The sequence below is a fragment of the Mesoplodon mirus genome, assembly GCF_964341445.2.
Source record: "Mesoplodon mirus genome assembly, chromosome: 19".
In the NCBI taxonomy this organism is placed as follows: Eukaryota; Metazoa; Chordata; class Mammalia; order Artiodactyla; family Ziphiidae; genus Mesoplodon; species Mesoplodon mirus.
In genome coordinates, this window is record NC_138995.1 from 64,405,040 (window position 1) to 64,428,348 (window position 23,309).

Below are 23,309 nucleotides of genomic sequence, written 5' to 3' on the forward strand. Positions count from 1 at the left end.
ATCAGTGACAACACTGTCACACAGTCAGGCACAAAAATATGTCAGGTACGAGAATGGAGCAAAACTTGGGTACCATTCATTTGGACAGTCACCTGGCCAAAGAGAGGGCAAACAAGGAGGGGTCGATCAGGCGGATGGCAAGACTACTGACCATGAAAGTCTCCCAAGGCAACAGAAATAAAAGCAAAAATAAACAAACGGGATCTAATCGAACTTATAAGCTTTGGCACAGAAAAGGAAACCATAAAGAAAACAAAAAGATATCCTATTTCCAAATAATGTGACTGACAAAGGCTTAATTTCCAAAATATATAAACAGCTATACAACTCAATAACAAAAAACAAACAACCTAGAAGACCTAAATAAACATCTCTCTAAAGCAAAAACACAAATGGGCAATAGGCACATGAAAAGATGCTCATCATTGCTAATTATCAGAGAAATACAAATCAAAACTATTCAATACAATGAGGTAGGGCTTCCCTGGTGGCGCAGTGGTTGAGAGTCCGCCTGCCGATGCAGGGGACACGGGTTCGTGCCCCGGTCCGGGAGGATCCCACATGCCGTGGAGCGGCTGGGCCCGTGAGCCATGGCCGCTGGGCCTGCACGTCAGGAGCCTGTGCTCCGCAATGGGAGAGGCCACAGCAGTGAGAGGCCCGCGTACCGCAAAAAACAAAACAAACAAAAAAAAACTCCAATACAATGACGTACAGTCTCACACCACTCAGAATGGCCATCATTAAAAAGCCTACAAATAACAAGTGTAGGAGAGGGTGTGGAGAAAAAGGAAACCTCTTACACTGCTGCTAGGACTGTAAACTGGTACAGCCACTATGGAGAACAGTATGGAGGTTCCTCAAAAACGAAAAATAGACTGCAAGAGTACCAATTAAAGGTAAGAGCAATGGCAAACAAAAATGCAATGGTCATAGTAAAAGCAAGACTTTTCCATAAATAAATTTTTTTTCTGCTCTTCAAAAAAAAAAAAAAAAAAACGAAAAATAGAGTTACCATATATTCCAGCAATCCCATTCCTCACCATATATCCAGAGAAAAACATGGTTTGAAAGAATACATGCACCCCAATGGTCGATGCAGCACTGTTTACAATAGCCAAGACATAGAAGCAAACTAAATGTTCATCGACAGTTGAATGGATAAAGAAGATGTGGTGCTTATATACCATGGAATATTACTCAGCCATTAAAACGAATGAAATAATGCCATTCACAGAAACATGGATGGACCTACAGATTGTCATACTGAGTGACGTTAAGTCACAAAGAGAAAGACATGCAGAATCTAAAAAAAAAGTTGATACATATAAACTGATTTAAAAAACAGAAACAGACTCACAGACGTTGAGAATGAACTTGTGGTTGCCAGGGGGGAAGGGTGAAGGGGATGGACACTTAGGGAGTTTGGAATTGACATGTACACACTGCTGTATTATAAATGGATAACCAGGGACCTACTGTACAGCAGAAATTAAAACAAAATTGTAAATCAACAATACTTCAATAAAATTAAAAACAATCATCAAAAAAAGACTACTGACCCTGAATCCTTAGCTGCAACTTTGGGGCTACTGGTGTTCGGGCAGTAAGGGTTAGGGATGCACTCTGCCTAGCCATAGTAACCACAGCACATAACCAAGCAATTGAAGAAGAAAGCAGTGCCCATGTTCCAGATGAGAAGGACAGAGTTGCCCTTGGGGAAGAGAAGAAAGGCAGAGCCTAGCTCAGAGGATAGGGGTGGGTGTGAGGGCCTTACCCAGCATGCAGACAAGGGCAAAGTTCTCCAGCATGACATCAAGGTACAGGTGTATCTGAACCTCATCGAGAAGACGCCACTCCTCCCGGGAGAAGTACACGGCCACATCCTCAAAGGTCACACTGCCCTGGTATAACAGGGACAAATAAAACCATGAACGGTCTCACTCCTGAAAACCCACAATCCAACGTCCCACACATTTCCCCTACTGCCCAATGAGATGGAGCCACTTGAGACCTGGGGGAGAAAACCTCCCTCCTCTGATCTGAACCTCGCATTGCCTCCAGAACACACAGGCAGTCATTTGAAGCCGAAATCCTGCTCTTCTGTGCTGTTTATTCTCACCAGAAAATAAAGGAGACCTGCACTTACCTAAACCAACTCAACCTTACCTCAAAGTACTTCCACATACTGGTGTGGGTTCTGCAGTAACCTTCCATACTCCTTCCATAGAACGTCTGGGCCTGCACTCAGTACCCAGAGCATGAGGTTCTCCAAGGTCCCCAAACCAAAAAGCTAGTAGAATGGCAGGTGAAGAGCCCTAAGACACCTCAAACACAGAGAATGTGTGCGTGGGGGTCAAAACAAGTGAGGGATTGGGACAACCTCCATTTACCAAAAGTGCTTCGGCAGCCCCGGGAATCTGTGAGAACAAGCAGGCCATAGAAGAGAGTGACCACGGTGGTACTCCAGGGGCTCAGGCCTTCCCTGGCCCCATGGCGGTACCAGAGCCAGGTAACCTCGGGCTCACTGGCTAGTCTCCCCTCCCTGCCTCCGTCCCCAGTGCTACCGTTTATCAGTTGTGACCTTGGAAAAGCCACAACTTCCCTCCGCCTCAAAGTCCTCGTCACCCACCTACAGTCTTTTCTTCCACTGAACAGGCTTTGGAGAATTTTTAAAAGCCTAACTCAGATCGTGTCCTTCCTTTGCTCAAAACTCTCCACCGCTCCGAGGGCCCTAAGAAGAAAGGTACAACCTCTCAGCTACCACTCCAGATGCAGCCTGGCCTCATACTTGGCTCCTCGCAGAAACAAGACGGAGTACACGTCCCCGGAATGTTCCTGCTTCAGTTGCATCTCCAAGCCTCACTCACACTGCATACACTGGTGGTCAGAAATAGATAAACCGCCCCTGAAGCCCTCACTGTCCTGGACCAGACGTGACCAGGCGCTGCTTACTCGGGGCGTTCGTATTTCGGTGGGAAAACGGGCAGGCGAGAACCCGGAGACCGCAGCGTTTACCTGAGGTGGGTCCGTCAACGCAGGCGCCGCCATCGGAGCCTTTGCGCGGAACGGAGCGGCCACAGTCCAGCGACCGGGTCGGAGTCGGCACGGTTACTCCCCTCAAGCGGCGGCGTCGTCCGCGTCCCTAAGACCCGCCCCTGTGTGGTGCGCATAAACCCTCCACTTCCGCCTCCTGGGCCCCTCACCTCGTTTCCAACACCGCCCAGCGGAGCTAATGACCAGGTCTACAGTCTCATCAACAATCAAAATGTCCGCCACGAAGACACCGGAAGTCCCCCTCCCAGATGTTCCCCTCCCGGAAATGCCTCTTTTCTAGATTTTTATTGGATGAACGGTCCCTTAGCGCAAGCTTTTCTGGGTAATGTAGTTCCATGGCCTGAAGCAGTGGCGCCCCACACTGGAAGCACCAGGAAAATAGCCAAACAGCTCCGAGAGGAGCGCTGGGAAATCAGCTCGGGTTGGGGGGCGAGGAAGCGGCTCCATCCCTCTTAAGGTCTGGGTGGGGATACATGAGGGAAAGGGGGTATAGTTCAGAGTATTTATTTAATCTCAGACTCCTTGAAGCCAAACCACGTCGACATCCAGTGGTCACTAAAAGTAAATAAACATCCTATTGCTCTTGAAATGCGTGCACCCTGAAGTGCTAGAGTCATTTTGTAAGCTATGGTCAGGGAGAAGAAAAAAGACAGGACCCTGACTGGGAATCTGGAAAGGAGATATCGGGCAGGCCTGATGCAGCTAAACAAGAGGGAAAGCACTACTTTTGGTCCCCCCAGCAAAGGCTCTCCTGGCTGTATAGTCAGTGATTGTGCCCAAGTCAGTGAGAAACACTGACGGATGATCAGGCCAACCAAAATGGCTGTATTCTTGCTCTATGTACATCCCTGCCCCACCAGTCTGATTCACCTGCACCCTACTCACATGGCTGACCTTCCCTGTTAATCATAAGGCTTAATCAGTGAATGCCTACCTTCTTGCCCTAGCCATAGGTAGTGATTGTTCTAATCTTTAGATCATAACTTCTTCACATTGATAGTTTAACAAAGGTGCTCTGAGTGCTGTTCTCCTGTGATGGTTTCCCTGAGAACTGATGAGCCAACCTCACGTCAATTCCCTCTACATCAGGTAACCTCCTTCTGCCACCACCCCCCCCCCCCCAGTAAAAAAGAACTGCAGTCACATTCTGCCTCTTGTCTGCAGACCATGGTGGGAGTGTGTCTCCAGGACCTTGCTCTGGATAAGTAAGATCCACATCCATTCAACCATTGATGTCTCTGTCCTTGTCTCTGGGCTCTTTCTTTGGTCTTCAGGCTGGGCCATTATTCATATATTATCCTGCCTCTGGGACAAGACCCCTTACTCTCTCCCAGCTGACCAGTGTCTTCGGCCTCCGCCACTCCCGCCCTGCTGTGGCACCGCTCCACAGGGAGAAGGCAGGGCCAGTGTGGTTTCTCTGCATGTATGGTGGAGTGGGTGAGTTGTGGCCCAACAGCTATCATCAGAGATGTGGGCTGCTTCTCATGTACCAGTGGAGCAAGTTCCCACAATGGCCACCGCAGCCCCACCTGGGCTCTGCCCTGGGACTGGGTTGCCTCTTCATCCATAAATGGAGTCTTTCCCTGGTCTTGACTGCCCCAGATCCAGCGACATGTTGGGGCATGGAGTTAGTGGAGCCAGAGCATTTCTTCTGCTCTGGCCGGGGTGTGTGGTGAACCTGCTCACTGGAAACCGGCAGCTGCTGGAGCGGACCTCTCTCTGCCCGGCCCCAGGGCCAGGTGGGAGCATGCACACTCCTTCCAAACAGAGTCCAGGCTCCTCCAACTTTTCTCTCTGTCCCACTGGTCCTCCAACCAGTAAGGAGGCTTGCCTCTACCACAAAGAACCCAGGACTGGGTCACCCAGTCTGTGGCTCGATCAGCTCACTGCCCAGGGTGGGTGTCTGCCCATGTGATCTCCCTTCTCCCCTGAGTCCCACATCTCTAGACCCCAGTGCTTTTCTTCCCTTCCTGCCGGATTACGTGTGTATGATGATTAGAGCCTTGGTTGTACAGAAGTCCTTCTGCCAGTTTCCAGTTCGTTTTCAGTGAAGATTGTTCCACCGTAGATGTATTTTTGATGTGTTCATGTGGAGAAGTGAGCTCATGTCCTCTTACACTGCCACCTTGATTTCCTCTCAGCTGGTCCATAATGAACAAAAACAACCAAATGAAAAATTAACCTATATTGTTTGGAAGACAAAAGGTCACTTCCTTCAACACCAGAGACTGAAAAAGACTCTCTCTTTGCCTAAGCTTTAGTCAGACTCCTCTGAGCGTTCTTTCCCACAGATCTTGGTCTTTGACCCATCCTTGCAGGGCCTGCTTAGCCAAGTTTCATCAAGAAATCTGCAAAGCCCGCTTAGTAAGAATAACTCCCTCAGTGATATCTGATCAAACACCCATTTCCTATCCTCAATATCTGACCTCTATGGCAAGATTGTTAAGTTGGTTTACCAAGAACACCCCTTACCCTGTTTTCTGTTGGTAATTTTCCATCCACTGACCCGTTCACTCCACTACTTGGCTCTAAATCCTCAGCTGTCTTAAAGTTGAACTCAATATTTCACCTATATTGTCAGAAGCTTGACACCTATCCAAAATATTGATAGTTCTGCATAAAGAATTCCTTACCATTTTAACAAGTGTCAGAATAAATTTTTCCCTTAACACTGTTAAATCCATTTCAGTCAAACATAAATCTACTTTCTGTAGACAAGGACAGAGTATTGGGGGGATCCTTACGCACCACCCAAAACGGCACCTAGGGAGCCACCTGGGCACTGAGGGACTTGGGTCACACGTGTACCCTCCACAGTCCTCTAAATCCATAGGAGGTATTGATAATGTCCCCATTTCAGACCTGAAGAAATGGAAGGGCTGAGAGGGGACTTCCTCCAGGTCACAACCCCAAAGGGGACTCAGCAGAATCCACGAAGAGGTCTCTAGACTCTGCAGCCTCTGCTCCTTGCTGTGGCTGCTCAAAGGGAACAAATGCTGTGAAGGGGATTTGAAAAGTCCCATTTCCTACCCAAGGAACTGTGGGGGGGGACCCAGGGTGTTCAGATGGAGCAGGAATCAGAAAGGTCATGGAGGGCACTGGGGTTGTAGTTTAGGTGGTAACAGGGTGGGAGGATGTAGGGGCATGTATCCTGCAGCAAATGGACCATTTCTTGAGAGGAAACTGTGGCCCACATACAGGGTATCTTCTGCTCTGCTTGTGAACCCCCAGCAATGGACTAGGAATTGGGAGTCAATGTTAGGTCACCTGGTTCAGGTCACAAGCAGTCTGGTCACTGTAGTCCTCTTTCACTCCCCAAGCAGGTTTGGGGACTCAAAGAACACCTTGTCCATCCTGACACCCTCTGTCCCCTGCTCCCCAAGAGCCCCGCTCATTCCCTGAAGCCCATGCAGATGGACAGGACTATCTTTTCACTGGGAACAAACATTGATGGCTTTCCTGTGAATGACCCCACTTATCTACCCAACCTGCCCAGTGCTCAGAATCTATTATTATTTTTCCCATTTGTGAAAGGAGGGGTCTGCAGTTCAGAAAGTTTAAGGGACTTCCAGAATGGCATTCAGCTGCCATCGCTTTGATGAGAGTGCATCCTCCACACTGCACAGGTGCACTGGCTTCTCTTGTGCACCTCCCTGCACAGAATCCATCAGCTGTGTCCCGACCATGAACTACCCACACCTCACGTCTGCATCCACACCATGGTCTCCAGCTCCACCTCCCCCAGTGTACATCTACCTGCAAACACCTTTCCTTTTGTGAAGTTGTTCACAGGGACAGCAGCACGAACCCAACAAACCACACAGGGCCTTCAGCATCGCCCCAAATATGACACGTACCTCCACCATATGCCATATGCAGTGATTTGTTCCCAAAGTCGTGTCCATGTTCTTCATGAACCCACTTCAGAATGTGCCTGGGTACAAATTGTCCTGGTAACTATTTCAAACCCTGTGAGGGTCCCTGAAGGATGAAGAATGTCCACTGCAGCACTCTCCCTGTAACCAAGGCTCTTCCTCCTAACCCCCTCACCCATCTCCTTACAGCTCCTCCTACCCACCAGAAAAACATAAATCACCGAATGATTGCTAATCAGCAAGAACGTGCCCACAACTCCTCAGGACTCACCCTTGACAAACCTTCGTCCAAATGCTAAGGGCTGAATGCAGGCTGACACCTCACATAAACCCTGTAAACCCCTCCCCAAGTCCTTTGCTTGATAAAGCTGCTCACAGGTGTGAATCTCCAGCTTGTAACAAGGTGGTGACCCAGTCCCTGAACTGAACACCATCAGTGCATCATCAAACTTGCAGTGATGTGGGAGAGGCTATTCTTTCTAAGCCAGTCTGCACCCACCTCATCACATGGATCCAGGAGAACTGTGTGATTGTGTGTGGCCCACACGCCAGAATGTTGAGCATCCCTATCACACGCCTGTCCCACAATCTACCTGGAGTGTTTGTGTGGCCACACCTGCCATGCTGGGTCAGCACCTCCCATTTTATTTTCCCAAGAAGGTTTCATTTCTGTCACACATCTTTTGTGCTGTGGTACATGAGCTTGTACGTCCAGGCAGCATTGAAGGCTGTTAGCATTCAAACTCTAACACACTGTGTCCCCAGTTGTGCTGACATGCAGTAATATTTAGAATACTTTCATGGCAATAAAGTTACCAGAGTTATGTGAGGGCTCTTTTATTTTAGAAATACATGCTAAGAAATTATGTATTCAATGACATGGTACTTGGAATTATACATTTAAAAACCACCACGTACATGATGTTACACAAGTACACAAATGTGCATGATGTGATAAATGATCTAACATAGGGGTAGGATCCAACAGTCATTCCGTTTATATGAACATTTGAAAACAATCATCACAAAAGTAGAATATGTTCTTGCATCAGTAATTTTTTTAAATTGTTTATTTATTTGGCTGCATAGGGTGTTAGTTGTGGCATGTAGGATTTTTCGTTTCTGCGCCCGGGCTCCGCTCTAGTTGTGGCACGCGGGCTTAGTTGCCCCCACGGCATATGGGGTCTTTGTTCCCTGACCAGTGATCCAACCCGGGTCCCCTGCATTGGAAGGCAGATTTTTAAACATTGGACCACTAAGGAAGTCCCTTGCAACAGCAATTTTAATGTTGAGGATGAATTTAAAACGGCAGGAAGAAACTGCTTTCAGGGGTGTGCACAAGTATCAGAATGCCAAAATGTACATTTCAAATACTTGCAATTTATTCTAAGTCAACTACACATCCAGGAAACGATTTTTAAAACAAATATGCAAAACCTGTCACTTTATAATCATTCTACTATGGTAACTACATTCCTAAAATTATTTGCTGCTGCTGAACCTGTAAGGTGGAAAAAGTATACAATGGTGGCCTACTGGCAATGCTTCCCAACTCCGTGTTTGGTGACATTATGTTGGCAATTTGACATTGGCTATGGTTGGAAATTGGCAAACACTACAAAACAGGGCTTAATTTACTATGTAATTGAATGTTTGGACTTAGGACTGAGGTAGCATATGTTAATAATGCAGATTTATCTTAAACATGTATCATGTATGTGGTCATTACGTCATGCATAGTAAAAAAAAATTGAGGAAAACATGAGAAACTATGCTTTCACTATTCCAAATTACAATTACATTCAGAAAAAAAGTCACTCACATTATTGGTGAATGAGTGAAATCTCACAGATGTCTTTGTTGTTTCCCCGCTCTCCTATTTGTCAAAAAAAAGAGAAAATAGGCAAATCTCACAAAATAAAAGTAGGCAAAAGATAGGAATAGAAATTTAACCAGACAGGACACACACTAAGTCCTGGTTAGGACTTAGTTTGCATGATATGAAGACAAAATGCTAAGATGCCTAGATGTTTCAACCAACACCTGTAATATAGAGTTACACTTTGAATGAGTTAATGTGAAAAATTATATGTAAATATAATTTCTATACATTTTGAAGTATGGATTTTTGGTTATACTTCAAGTTTGTTGCTAAAGAAATTTTTAATAACAATAAACATATGTGAAAATGAGGGTTGAACACTCCATTGTCTTCAAGAAAGAAGGGTGAAGTTGGAGAGCTGAAAGGAGAGGTGGTTTTTGATCTTCTGTTCACTCGCTGCTAATTGGGAAGAAGGACTTTATTATGGATCTCAAACTCTTCATCTGTGAAGGAATTATCTTTCTGCTTCCTCGGTTCATGGGTATGAAGTGATCATTAAATGCAATAATATATGTGAATGAATAAAGAGCATTTTTTGAGAAAAAAAAAACCCTCAACATCAAGAATCCTGAGAGATGGGGCTTCCCCGGTGGTGCAGTGGTTAAGAATCCACCTGCCAATGCAGGAGACATGGGTTCGAGCCCTGGTCTGGGAAGATCCCACATGCAGCAGAGCAACTAAGCCTGTGCGCCACAACTACTGAGCCTGCACTCTACAGCCTGCGAGCCACAACTACTGAAGCCCGCATGCCTAGAGTCCGTGCTCCGCAACAAGAGAAGCCACCACAATAAGAAGCCCGCACACCACAACGAAGAGTAGCCCCTGCTCGCTGCAACTAGAGAAAGCCCGGGCACAACAACGGAAGACCCCACGCAGCCAAAAAAATAATTAATTAATTTTAAAAGAACGAGAATCCTGAGAGAAATACAATTAAAATCATAATGATTTCATAGTGCCATTTTACAGTCTTCATTGGAGATGTCTGCCTGCATTAAGACTTAGCTTTTAAGTTAGGTTGGTCAAGTGTGGGTCCCAAAGAAGGGTGGGCAAGTTCTTGCTGGTTAACAATCATTGTTTGGTGACTTATATTTTTCGGTGATGGTGGGGGAGGATCACTGAGATAATGGGTAGAGGGGTTAGGAGGAAGAGCCTCGGGGACCAAGCCACATGAGGGCCACAGTGGACATTCTTAATTCTCAGTGTCCCTCACACTTCCCAGAACATGAGTGGGTCAACTGCATAATGGGGCAACAGGGACATCCTGATGTGGGCTTATGAAGAAGATGGACAGGACCTTGGAAACGAATTACTGCATATGGCGGTGGAGCCCATGTCAAATCTGGGGTGACACCAATGACCCAGTCTAGAGTGCCTGGCTTAGTGCTGCTGTCCCTGTGGAGAACTTCCCAAGTGGGAGGGTGTTTCCGGCAGATATGCACTGGTGGAAATGAAGCTGGAGACCCTAGTTGAGATGCAGACGCCAGGTGTGGGTGGTTCATGGTCAGAACACAGAAAATGGAGGCCCTGCTCGGAGGGGCAGGAGAGAAGCCAGTGGATGGGTGCAGTGTGTAGAGGAACCACTCTCATCAAAGGCTTCGCAGTAGTGAGCCCTTGTGGAAGTCCCTCAACCTCTCTGGGCTGCACACACCTTCTTTCACAAATGAGAATCATAATAATCGAATCTGAGCACTGGTTAGGATAGGTAGATAAATGGGGTCACTTACAGAAAAGTCAATGTTGGTTCCCAGAGACAAGATACTCCTGTCCATCAGCATGGGGCTGGGGTGTGAGTAGGACTCAATAGGGTGGGGGAGGGGTGGTTATGGGGGGGCAGAAGTGTCAGGATAGAGAAGGTGTTCCTTCAGTCCCCAAAACTGGTATGGGGGGTGGAGAAGTGAAGTGACCAGACCCCCCCCCCCAATATCCTGAACCAGGCAACCTGGCATTGAATCCCAGATCCGTGTCCATTGCTGGGAGATCACAAACAGATGATACATTCTCTCTGTGCCTCAGTTTCCTCCCTAGAAAGGGTCTATTTGCTACATAATAACTGCACAGTTTCTTCCCATCCTGTTACCACCTCAATTCCTCCAACAACAGTGCCATCCATATTCGCTGCATTCATAAGGCCTTTTCTGCACTGTGAACTCTCTGATGTTGAATCAAGTGGTACCTTTGGGTGAAAGATTTATTACATTCCTTGCACTCATACGGCTTTTATCCAGTGTGGATTTCCCTATAGATACACAGAAGCTGTCCTTAGCCAAAGGATTTCCCACATTCGCTGCACTAATAAGGGCTTTCTCCACTGTGAACTCTCTGATGTTCAATTAAGTTCCACTTTTGGATGAAAGATTTATCACATTCCTTGCATTCATAAGGCTTTTCTCTGGTGTGAATTTTCCAGTGGGCAGAGGTACTTCATTTGGCTAAAAGATCTCCCACACTGGCTGTACTCATAAAGCCTTTCTCCACAGTTAACTCTCTGATGTGCAAAGAATCTGGACTTGTGGGTAAAAACTTTTCCACATTGGCTGCATTCATAGGGCCTTTCTGCGTGTGAACTTTCTGGTGGTGAATAAGGTTAGTTCTTCGAGTTCAGGCTTTCCCACATTCTCTGAACCCACAAAACCCTTAACTAGTGAGGACTCTCTCACCCTGAACAAGTATTTCTGTGTGGCTGCAGGCTTTCTCACCTTCTCCCCAGCTGTGATGACCTTTTCCACTGTGAAAAACAGCTTCACACTCTTTACTGTTGTTCAGTTTCTTCCTGGTATTAGTGACCTGTTTCTGAAGTCCAATTTTGGCCACTAATTCCTTCCCAGTCTCACTGTACATAGAGAGATTCCCTGATGCGTAGACTGTGCAGCTCTTCAAAAATGCGGGTCTCCCCACATCACAGCTGAAGGGTTTCTCTCTAACGTGCTGCCTCTGGTGCTGTTGAAGGTCTGCAGTGAAATAGAACTGTTTCCCACATTCCCCACACGTGTATGCTTTCTGCCCCCTATTTATTCCTTGGTGTTCAGGCAAGTGCAAAATATCTCTGAAGACTGGGACACACATCTTACAGGGCTGGGGCTTCTCAGGAGACAAACCTGTGCTGGGGGTCCTCATCTGTGACACTCCTTCTCCAGATACAGTCTGTTCAGGTGGTGTCTCTTCATCCTTGACTCCATGCCAAGAACCTGAAAACAACTGTGAAGTCCACGTTGAGTTTGTTACGGGGGACTGACACCATCACAATTGTACATCTGATACATGAAAGAACGAGTCCATGGGATTGTGTTCAGGAAATGGAGTTGGGGTCAAATTGAGGAAGCAACTGCTCTACCAAATTGGGCCTTAAGGTCACAGAATCGAGGAGGCCTCACCAAGCACAGGAAACAAAGACTGGATGTGGCCCAAGGGTGAAAGGCATGTTCTACAATTCACTCCTCTCAATAGCTTCTACCAGGAACAAGTCTACTGCTGACCTGTGATTCTGTGCACAAGTGTATGTCCAGGCCCCAGAAAATCTGACTGCAACAGGTATCTGATGTTCAAGGAATATTACAGGATACCTATGTGTTTCAGGACATAAACAATGTCAGTAGGTACTATGGGGAAAACAGTGAGAGGACCACATGAGATAAGTGGCTTAGAGAGGTGATAGGGAATTAATTCCAAGCTGGAATCAGAATAAAAATTGAAGTAGTAGAAATGACAAGTTGGCAGAATATCAAGAATGGAGAAGGTGGGACATCCCCGGTGGTGCAGTGGTTAAGAATACGCCTGTCAATGCAGGGGACATGGATTTGATCCCTGGTCCAGGAAGATCCCACATGGCACGGAGCAACTAAGCCCGTGTGCCACAACTACTGAACCTGAGCTCTAGAGCTCGCAAGCCACAACTACTGAGTCCGCATGGCACAGCTACTGAAGCCCACGCACCTAGAGCCCATGCTCTGCAAGAACAGAAGCTACCGCAATGAGAAGACTGTGCACCACATGGAAGAATAGCCCCCGCTCGCCACAACTAGAGAAAAGCATGTGCGCAGCAACGAAAACCCAACACAGCCAAAAATAAATAAATTTTAAAATAAAAAAAGAATGGAGAAGGGACAAGAGAAATGATTTGTGGCCACTGGCAATGACACTCAACCAGGATAGGTTTCTGGAATGACCTGAACACAGACCTGATATGAAGCTCTTCCAGCTGCCATTCATCTTGGCCATGCTACCTGTGATCTCTTTTTGCTGAGACCAGAGTCATGTCCATCCCGTGAAGCACCAAGGACTCTCCACCCCCAGTTCAACAACTACATGGGAGGCAAATGATACAAGTCCTAACAGAACAGTAGGACATGTGAGTGGCCAACACCGGCCCAGAGGAACTCAGCACACAAAAAGGGACAATATTTAAATACTACAAAAAGAAGCTCCAATGGAGGCACAGGGAAGGATGTACAACAGACAGATTCCATCTCTTCACCTAAACAATACCTGTACTTACAGAATCTAACTAATGTTAACTCTTGGAACTCTGGAGTCTATTTAAGTCTATCTATTGAAGATTGAGAAGACCTTAAGTTTACATCTCATGTTGATATCACAGGTCATCACAGCTGGGGAGAAAGCCTCCAGCCACACAGAAATACTTGTTCAGGATGAGAGAGTCCTCACTAGTGAAGGGCTTTGTGAATGCAGTGAATGTGGGGAAATCCTTTAGCCAAAGCCAGTACCTCACTGTCCATAGGAAAATCCACACTGGAGAAAAGCCTTACGAATGCAGCCAATGTGGAAAATTTTTTACTCATAAAGCCACTTTCCTTATACATTGAAGAATTCACACTGGAGGAAGGCCTTATGAGTGCAGTGAATGTGGGAACTCTTTTAGCATAGGACAAAACCTCAATACCCATAGGAAAATCCACACTGGAGAAAAGCCTTATGAGTGCAAGGAATGTGATAAATCTTTTATCCAAAGGTGCCACTTGGTTCAACATCAGAGAGTTCACAGTGGAGAGAGACTTTATGAATGCAGCGAATGTGATAAATCTTTTATCCAAAGGTGCCACTTGGTTCAACATCAGAGAGTTCACAGTGGAGAAAGACTTTATGAATGCAGCGAATGAGGATGGCACTGAGGTTGGAGGAGTTTGGGGTGGTAACAGGTGGGAAGACTCAAGTGTAGTCACCGAGCAGCAAATGGACCATTTTGAGGGAGGAATCTGAGGCACAGAGAGGGTGTGTCTTCTCATTGTGATCTCCCAGCGATGGACAGGTATTTGGGATTCAGTGTCAGGTTGCCTGTTTCAGGACAAAGGGAGTCTGGTCACTGTAATCCTCTTTCCCTCCCAGTCCAGCTTGGGGACTCAAAGAACACTAGTTCACCCTCTGTCCCCCCTCCTGCTCATACACTGCACGCCATGCTCAACGGCCAGGACTATCCTTCTGCTGGGAAACAACACTGATGGCTTTCCTGTGAAGGATCCATTTACCTACCTGACAATGTCTGGGCCTGTCACCTCCATGTCAGAGCATCGCACCAGGTTCAGGGCAGCCAAGACTAGAGAAAAGACCTTGAGATGCAGAGGCCCTTGGATCCCACGGCAGAGCCCGGGTGGGGCTGCGTCCACCATTGTTGGCACTTACTTCACCGGGACATCAGAAGCAGCCCAGATTTCTGAGGCTAGCTGCTTGGCCACAGATCACCTACCCACCATACATGTAGAGGAACCGCACAGGCCCTGCCTTCTCCCTGCGGAGCAATGCCAAAACAGAGCAGGAGTGCTAGAGAGGGGACATACTGATCAGCTGTGAGAGACCAAGGGTCCTGTCCCCAAGGCAGGGCAGGGAGAGGTCTGACTGTGACTGCCTCACCATGTGTCCCGGCCCAGGGGTGCCCAAGCCAAGCAAATGCTCCATGGAGCACTCTGTGACATAACTCAGAGAAATATTTTTTTAGATCTGTCTCCTAAAGCAAAGGAAATAAAAGCAGGGAATTCCCTGGCGGTCCAGTGGTTAGGGTTCCACGCTCTCACTGATGAGGGCCTGGGTTCAATTCCTGGTCCGGGAACTACAATCCCACAAGCCACACGGTGTGGCCAATCAATCAATCAATCAATCAATAAATAAAAGCAAAAATAAACAACTGGGACCTAATTACATTTAAAAGCTTCCCCACAGCAAAGGGAACCATTGACAAACCAAAAAGACAATCTATGGAATGGGATTAAATATTTGCAAATGATGACCGACAAGGTGTTAATACCCAAAATATAGAAACAGCTCATGCTACTCAATATCAAAAAACAAATAATCTCATCAAAAATGTGCAGAAGACCTGAGTAGACACTATCCCAAAGAAGACATACAGATGACTAACAGGCAAATGAAAAGATGTTCAACATTGCTAATTATTAGAGAAATGCAATCAAAACAACTATGATATATCACCTCAAACCTGTCAGAATGGCTGTTAGCAAAGAGTCTAAAAATATGTTGGAGAGGATGTGGAAAAATAGGGGACCCTCCTACACTGTTGGTGGAAATGTAAATTGGTGTAGCCAGTGTTAAACAATTTGGACGTTTCTCAGAAAACTATAGCACTACCATATGATGAAGCAATTCCACTCCTACATATATCTCCGGAAAAATATGAAAACACTAATTTGAAAACATACATGCACCCCTAAGTTCACCAGAGCACTATTTACAATAGCCATGATATGGAAGCAACCCAAATGCCCATCAACAGATGAATGGATAAAGAAGATGTGGTGTGTGTGTGTGTAAAATGGAATATTATTCAGCCATAAAAAGAATGAAATTTTGCCATTTGCAGCACTTTGGATAGAACTAGAGAATACTGTGCCTGGTGAAATGAGTCAGACAGAGAAAGACAAATACTGTATGATATCATTTATGTGCAATTTAAAAACAATACAAATGTATGACACAAAATAGAAACAAACTCACAGATATAGAAAACAAACCAGTAGTTACCAAAGTAGAGAGGGAAGGGTGGTGGGGCAAATTAGGCGTATGGGATTAAGAGATACAAACTACTATGTATAAAATAGATAAGCAACAGGGTTATATTGTATAGGACAAGAAATTTTAGCCACTATTGTGTAATAGCTTTTAATGGAGTATAATCTGTAAAAATACTGAATCACTATGCTGTACACCTGAAACTAGTATAATATTATTTTTAAAAAATTCCAAATTAAAATAAATAAAAAATGAACAGGCGAATTTTCTGTGGAGAATTGATAAAAGACGATATTTTCTGGATGGTACAAACCACCAGACATTTAATAAAGGGAATTTCTATGAAAAGAGTTTTGTACGATTTATGAGATGGTCACTCAGGTGTGCCACAGGAAAAGACAGAGGAGGGCTTCCCTGGGGGCAAAGTGGCTAAGAATCCGCCTGCCAATGAAGGGAACACGGGTTCAAGCCCTAGTCCGGGAGGATCCCACATGCCGTGGAGCAACTAAGCCAGTGTGCCACAACTACTGAGCCCACGTGCCAGTTACTGAAGCCCATGTGCCTAAAGCCCATATTCTGCAACAAGAGAAGCCACCACAATGAGAAGCCCGTGCACCGCAACGAAGAGTAGCTCCCGCTCACTGCTACTAGAGAAAGCCCGCGCAGCAACGAAGACCCAGCGCAGCCAAAATAAATAAATAAGGCCGCCGCCCGCCACCTCTGGGAGCCTGGGAAAGGGGAACCATGAGTGAGCGAACGACTCAGTCCCCGGGCGGCGGCGGCGGCCGCCGGAGCTGCTGCTGAGGGGGGCAGGCGGCTGGAGCGGCGGCGGTGGTCCGCACCAGCCATGCCGAATAAAAACAAGATGGAGAAAGAATCACCAAAAGCAGGGAAAAGTGGAAAAAGTTCAAAAGAAGGACAGGACATAATAGAATCAGAGCGCTACTGTCTAAGAGCTGGAGCTACAGAGCTTGAAATTATCACTGAAAAATACTGAAATGTTGGGCCCTTCACTACTTCCTCCTAAGGATCCCAGAGGCAACATGGCATATTAACAAGACAGTTGGCAGATCACTGTGTATATTTTGCAGGCGCACAAATTGAGGCACTTCCGTTCCTCTGGACTTGGAGTTGACCATTGCTTTTCCATTGTTGTCTCTCTCACCTCAATGTTCCTCTCCGTTCTTCACTTCTAGCCCCACCTCCTTACTAAGTGTGATTGACTCACGCGGGTGAATTAGACCATTACACACACTCTCTTCCTCTCTTATCTGCTGATACTACTCTGAACGCGAATATTTTAACCTGAACCGTTCACACAGGTTTGCAGATCCTACACTGCTTTTCAAACCTTTCTGAAGTCAACATCACCTTCACAGTCAGCGTTGGCTCAGGTTACCCTGTGGACGCCCCTCTGTTAGGACAGTTAAAACATCCAGGGCTGGCCAGCCAGAGAGGGGCAGAGAAGTAATCCCAACAGAGAAAACGTTAAAGAACGTGGCATGCGGCTGACTTAGTACACTTCAAGTGTGGGGAAGGTCCTTATACAAAAGTCCTGGCCGGTGATAATCTGGCCTCAAGGAAAACAAAGGAGCAGGTGGCTAACGTTGCAGACCACTTTGTGGTTAGGACAGGGGGACATTTGATGGCGTGGGTTTTTAGCAAGAAGTCCTGCAGTAAAGGATAGAGTGCTTCAGCCAGGGGCTTAGTGAATAAAATGCTGACTCCTGACAGCCATAAACAATGGCACCTAACTTCTGTGGCCCTATTTCCTCTTCCCTAAAAGGACTTGGTGAGTTTCAGATTTGGCCATTTTTAAGTATATGGGATAGATTAGGTGTGACCTCTCTTGAAAGATTTCCCTGCAAGATATCTGGCAGGATATGTCTTCCCAGGTAACAAAATACCATTAAAAGTTGTAACTGCTGCTGCGCAACTTTTGTATTTTAGTAGAAACTCCTATTCCTTGGATGATGTGTATTGGAACATCTTTCTTTGCTTTTTTTCTCTTTCAAATAGAATGTTTAATGTTTGACTTGCTTATCCATACGTGTCCTGGGAATCAGTTTCCACCCAATACATCCTGCTGGTTTACTTCATAGCACACTTTTAAGGACTGAGGATGCAAATGGGCTCACAGGTAACTTGACCTTGAAAAACTGTGGAGATTGACAGAGGGAACTCATCTTTGAGCAGCTGTTCTCAGTGCAACATTCAAATCTGTAGAAATGTAGCTAGGCTCATTGGATGAACATTTAGAATCCTAGTAAATTGCTCAGAGATTCCTAAAGTCCATTTTAGAGGATCAGACCATGCAACCATGGTTTTTGATATTGTTATTTTAATTTGTGTACTGTGTCCAAAGTTACGTTTTAGAAAGTGTTCGTGCGTTTTGTAAAGTGATTCGTTGTAAGCACATTAAAGGTCGTTCGAGTGTTTAAATAAATAAATAAATAAATAATTTTATTTTTAAAAAATAATAAATAAATAATAAAAAGAAAAGAAAATGAATAGTTGATCCAAATGCTGAAATAAAAGAAACCTTATAGATCTTTAACAAGAGTAGGAAAAACATTTTTTTTCTTTTTTGGTGCAGAAATCAAAGAACTTAGAGACACAGGTGTCACTGCTGATGAGCACAAATGGGCTGAAAGCTGGGAAACGTGAAGCTAGTAGCACAGAGATGTCCATCAGCCACTGGCCTGGATTTACAATTACAGCAACACAAAGATTCAAAATGGAAGACAGACAGTAAAAACAGACGATGAAGCTCACCAGGATCAGGATGGCACATGTGGCTCTGGCCTCATGGGAAGGTGCGGGGAAATTCTGTTGCTGTGAATGTGCTGGACTCGCTGCTTGCGCCTGTGAAGGACAAAGATCATGTACCCACTAGTCCAGATCATGAAGCTCAAACAATAACATCCAGGGAAGAAAATATGAATGCCTATAAGCAGCCAGGATAACTGTCTGACATGACTGAGGAACAGTATCCAAAATTTTTTGAATGGAGCCCTCCAGAGAGCTCCATCACATGTACTGGTGACATTACTGTAAATAAAGTATGTGATCTCCCATTGTTTACTTAGTTGACCCTAAGTGAATGCCCAGGTAGCCAAGGGTCCAGGAGAAGGGTGCTTTCCTTCAGCACTGTGGCATCTGGCAAGAGCCTGAGGACAGGGAAGGCTACCTCTTCCTGCAAGTGGGATACACCAGAGCTCCAGGAATGGCTCCATCATGTATCAAGGCCTTGATGGTTACTCTGAGTTTATGGGGTGTTGCTTTCATGGCCCAGGAAATAATGGGTATCTGGGTGCAGAGTATCACAGGTTCAGGTCCTGTGAAAGCCTTTCTTTCCAAGAGACTTCAGTAAGCAGCCCGCAGTTGTGGCCGTCACAGCATGTCATGTGAAGTTGAAACAGGCAGAAGTTTGCACAAGAAGCCCCTGGGCAACTTACTGCCATCCTGGGCCCAGAGACTCTACAAAGCATAGGAGGTGGGTGCCAGAGCTTCCACCTTGGAGTCTCCAGGAGGCACCAAAAGAAGCGCCCGTTGTATGGCCAGCCGTCTGAACTGACTCTAGGACCTTCTGTTGTAAAGGTCCCAAAGTGGGCTGATTTCTGGGTGACTGCGTAAATAAGCCTTAGTAGTCAATGGAGAATATGTTGCCTCTAGAAGCCAGAAAGATCCAATAGGTTTGGCCTGTCTTACATTGATGGAAGCTGACAAAATCAGAAGTTGCTTTTAACTACATCAGCAATAGAGTAGCTCTTAGGCACACTGGATGAAGCTAAGAAATCCTCTGGGTGGCTTCCCTGGGGGCACAGTGGTTAAGAATCCGCCTGCCAATGTAGGGGACACAGGTTCGAGCCCTGGTGCGGGAAGACCTCACATGCGCAGAGCAACTAAGCCCGTGTGCCACAACTACTGAAGCCTGCGCACCTAGAGCCCATGAGCCACAACTACTGAGCCCGTGTGCCACAACCACTGAAGCCTGTGTGCCTAGAGCCCATAAGCCACAACTACTGAGCCCACGTGCCACAACTACTGAAGCCTGGGCACCTAGAGCCCATGCTCTGCAACGAGAAGCCACCGCAATGGGAAGCCTGCGCACCACAACGAAGAGTAGCCCCCACTCGCCCCAATGAGAGAAAGCCCGTGCACAGCAATGAAAACCCAACACCGCCAAAAATAAATAAATATATTAAAAAAAAAAAAAGAAATCCACTGGGGTGGCATGACGCTGAAATCTGTGTCAGGCAGTGGCCCGTCTGCTCTCTGCAAGTGCAATGATGAATATATGTCCCGCATGAGTGTATAGCAAATCCCCTCACGAGGGGATGTCATCAATGTAGTGCCATACTTGGGTGCCTGAGGACAGCTGGATCCAATTAACTTCTTGTCAGTTGAGGCTGTATGTGATGGTTGAACCACTGAGGTACCTCATGGGCAACTAAGTACAGAGGTGTATAGTATTGAGTTCCTGTATAGGTGAAGGAGAGGCTGTTGAAATAGGCACTGGCTAGAATACATGTAAGAGCAAAGTATTGGCCTGTGAAGATTGAATGGCATGTTCATTTGAATTATGTGAGGTATAGGGGCCTCAATGGATGGGACCAGGGTATCAGTAATCCACCATGAGATGCCATTCCTCGTAGGACACTTAATATCTATGGTGGTGTCTCATATGTAAACAAAACTGGTTACTTCTCACTTCAAGTTAATGAACCTGATTTGTATGTTAAAGATATTATTTGATATGTCTTCAAAATGATTTCTGACCTTTTCTCATTCAATTGATTAAATTGTGTTATTTTGCCTACTACTTCCTTTTGTTATTTCGTGTTTTAATTTACTTGGAAAAGTTCACGTAAATACATATGAGGGTAAATATAACACAAACACTTCCCTCCCCACCTGTATGAGTCTGAAAGGAAACACATTTATGGCTGTAGATCCTTCTGGAGACATTTGGATTCACTTACATATAGTAACATTTTTTCTCACTCCAGTGATCTGACCTTCTGGCTGTTTGACTCATACCCATAGTGCTCTTTTAGCCTCTTCCAGATGCCTGCAAACATCTAAAATATGTATGATAATACTAAGAATGCTAGAGCATAATAACACTTTATACTATAAGTATGCTCCCTGTGTTTTCAAATTTACTGAAGTTCCCACTTATGGAACCTTAATCATTATAAATTATGTTGGCTTGTGAATTTTCTGTCAACAAGAACAAAGACACAAACTTCCAGAGGATTCATACTGAAAAGACTATGGTTTTGACTCCAGAATAAACTGCTAGAAAACTGCATTTCAATTTTTAATTTAATATGCATTCTTTCTGATCCTTTGTGAGGAAAATATCCTCAAAGTTAGGTTGTTAGTTTTTCTCAAAAATTGCCTGTATTCAAACATCTTGCCTGCTCTGTTTGTTTCTTGAACTGAAATATTTAACTGAATAAGTGCCATTATTATAGATTGTTGTTTGTTTCCAATGAAAATTTTGGTTTCGGGGTGTAAGCATTCATTAAACCATCAAAACGTACACGTTAAATATGTGCAGTCTATATGTTCAGTCAATTATACCTTCATGAAGCAAATATTCAAAACTTCTCACTTCCTAATAATTTTACTATGTTTTATTATCATCTGTGTTCTACAGGTTATTTGTAGCTACTGGAATTAGAAGGATGTACCTCTATGAACTCTTCCCAGCTCCATGCTCAGTGACACCTTGTTGGTAGTTTGAAATTGTCCATGGTGGCAGTATTTGTATCAGGCAAACTGGAAAATACTACAAACCAGGACTTCATTATATTATTCAAAGTCAAGATTTAAGAATATGTGAATAATGCAGATTAAAGTATATACATGGTTTTTGTGGTACTTACATTGTATGTAGCACGCAAAAAAATTGAGGATAAAAATAAGCTATTTATTTGTTAATGAAAAGAAAAATAGTCAAAAGATATGAACAGACATTTTACCAAGAAGATATACAAATGGAAAATAAACCATGAAAAAAATGCTCAACAACACGAATCCTTAGGGAGATGCAATTAAAACTACTGGTTGCTTAAATTCAAAATTTAAGGAAATTCAAAAGACCGACCATGGTATTGGCAAGAATGTGGAAGCATTTTACATGCTCCTGGTGGGTATGTAAAAGCAAACAACAATTTCAGGTCACAGTTTGGCAGTTTCATAAGTTAACCATTCACCTATTCTATGACTCAGGCATTATACTCTGAGTTACTGACACAAGGCAAGTGAAAATACATACATACATATAGAATTACACACAAATGTTCTAGCACCTTCATTTACAATACCCAAAACTGGAAATAACCCAAGTGACCATAACCAGATGGATAAAAAAATAGTATAAGTATAGGAAAGAAACTACTCAGCAATAAAAAAATGAATTGCTTATATACGGATCACTGAAGAATCTCAAAATATTTATTAATCATGAATGAAACCAGACAAAAAAAGTAAACATTTCATGAATAAAATCATATAAAATTCTAGAAAATACAAACTAATCTACTATAAATAAAAGTAAATGAATGGTGATCTGTGGGTGGGGGAGAGGAAGGACATTATAAAATGGCATGAGGTAAACTGGAGATGATAGACGTGTTCATTATCATGATTATGATGAGGCTTTGTGATTTTACATGTAAAAATTTATACACTTCAAATAGATACAGTATATCACGTCAACTATACCTGAATAAAAATGTACAAAATGGTTCAAAAGAAAAATCTATATCTCTCACTTTTTTCAGAAAATCAGGTCTGGGGAATTTCCCTGACAGGTCCAGTGGTTCACTGCCGTGGCCTGGGTTCAATCCCTGGTCAGGGAACTAAGATCCCACAAGCCGCAAGGCACAGCCAAAAAACAAAACAAACAAAAATCAGGCCTAGCAATCCTATATTGCCTCTCTTTTCTGATGACCTTGGAGGAGCAGCCTTGCTTTAGTGGTAGCAAATACAGATGAGTAATAGATTCCTTCCCACCTGAGTTAATAGGAATGCTGGCTGGTCACAGAGCCACACTGTGGACTAAGGCAGCGGTCCCCAAACTTTTTGGCACCAGGGACTGGTTTCGTGGACGACAATTTTTCAACAGACAGGGGAGGGGGGTTGGGGGGTGGGGTGGGGTGTGTGATGGTTCAGGCGGTAACGTGAGCAATGGGGAGCAGCAGATGAAGCTTTACTCACTTGATCGCCACTCAGCTCCTGCTGTGCAACCCGCTTCCTAACAGGCCGCGGATCAGTGCCGGTCCAAGGCCAGTGGGTTAGGGAACCCTGGACTAAGGGATTTCCTTTCTCTCTCTGTTTGCTTCTCTGCCTCTGTAGCAATGGCCTTTAGGTGAACATCCCAGAGAGGCTATAGGAATCCAGAAAACCAATAGCTTCTTTTCTTTCACAATGACCTCAGCTACAAAAGATACACTTGCCTGGAGGTTCTGAGAATTTCTGGGCATCTGTGCCCACTGATACTGCACAGT

The 23,309-nt window shown here is 45.0% G+C and overlaps 1 protein-coding gene across 2 annotated transcripts in view; it reads right to left on the reverse strand.

Annotated features, from left to right (window-relative positions):
* Positions 1 to 23,309, reverse strand: part of LOC309794612 (uncharacterized protein) — a 312,987-nt gene that overhangs the window by 274,538 nt on the left and 15,140 nt on the right. The window contains exon 4 of one of the 2 annotated variants that reach the window (XR_014292156.1): positions 9,474 to 12,006. The exons of the other annotated variant lie outside the window; for it this stretch is intronic. The gene's annotated coding sequence lies outside the window, so the exon portion shown is untranslated. Of the gene's footprint in view, positions 1 to 9,473; positions 12,007 to 23,309 lie in introns of those variants that run through there. 2 annotated transcript variants of the gene reach the window in all.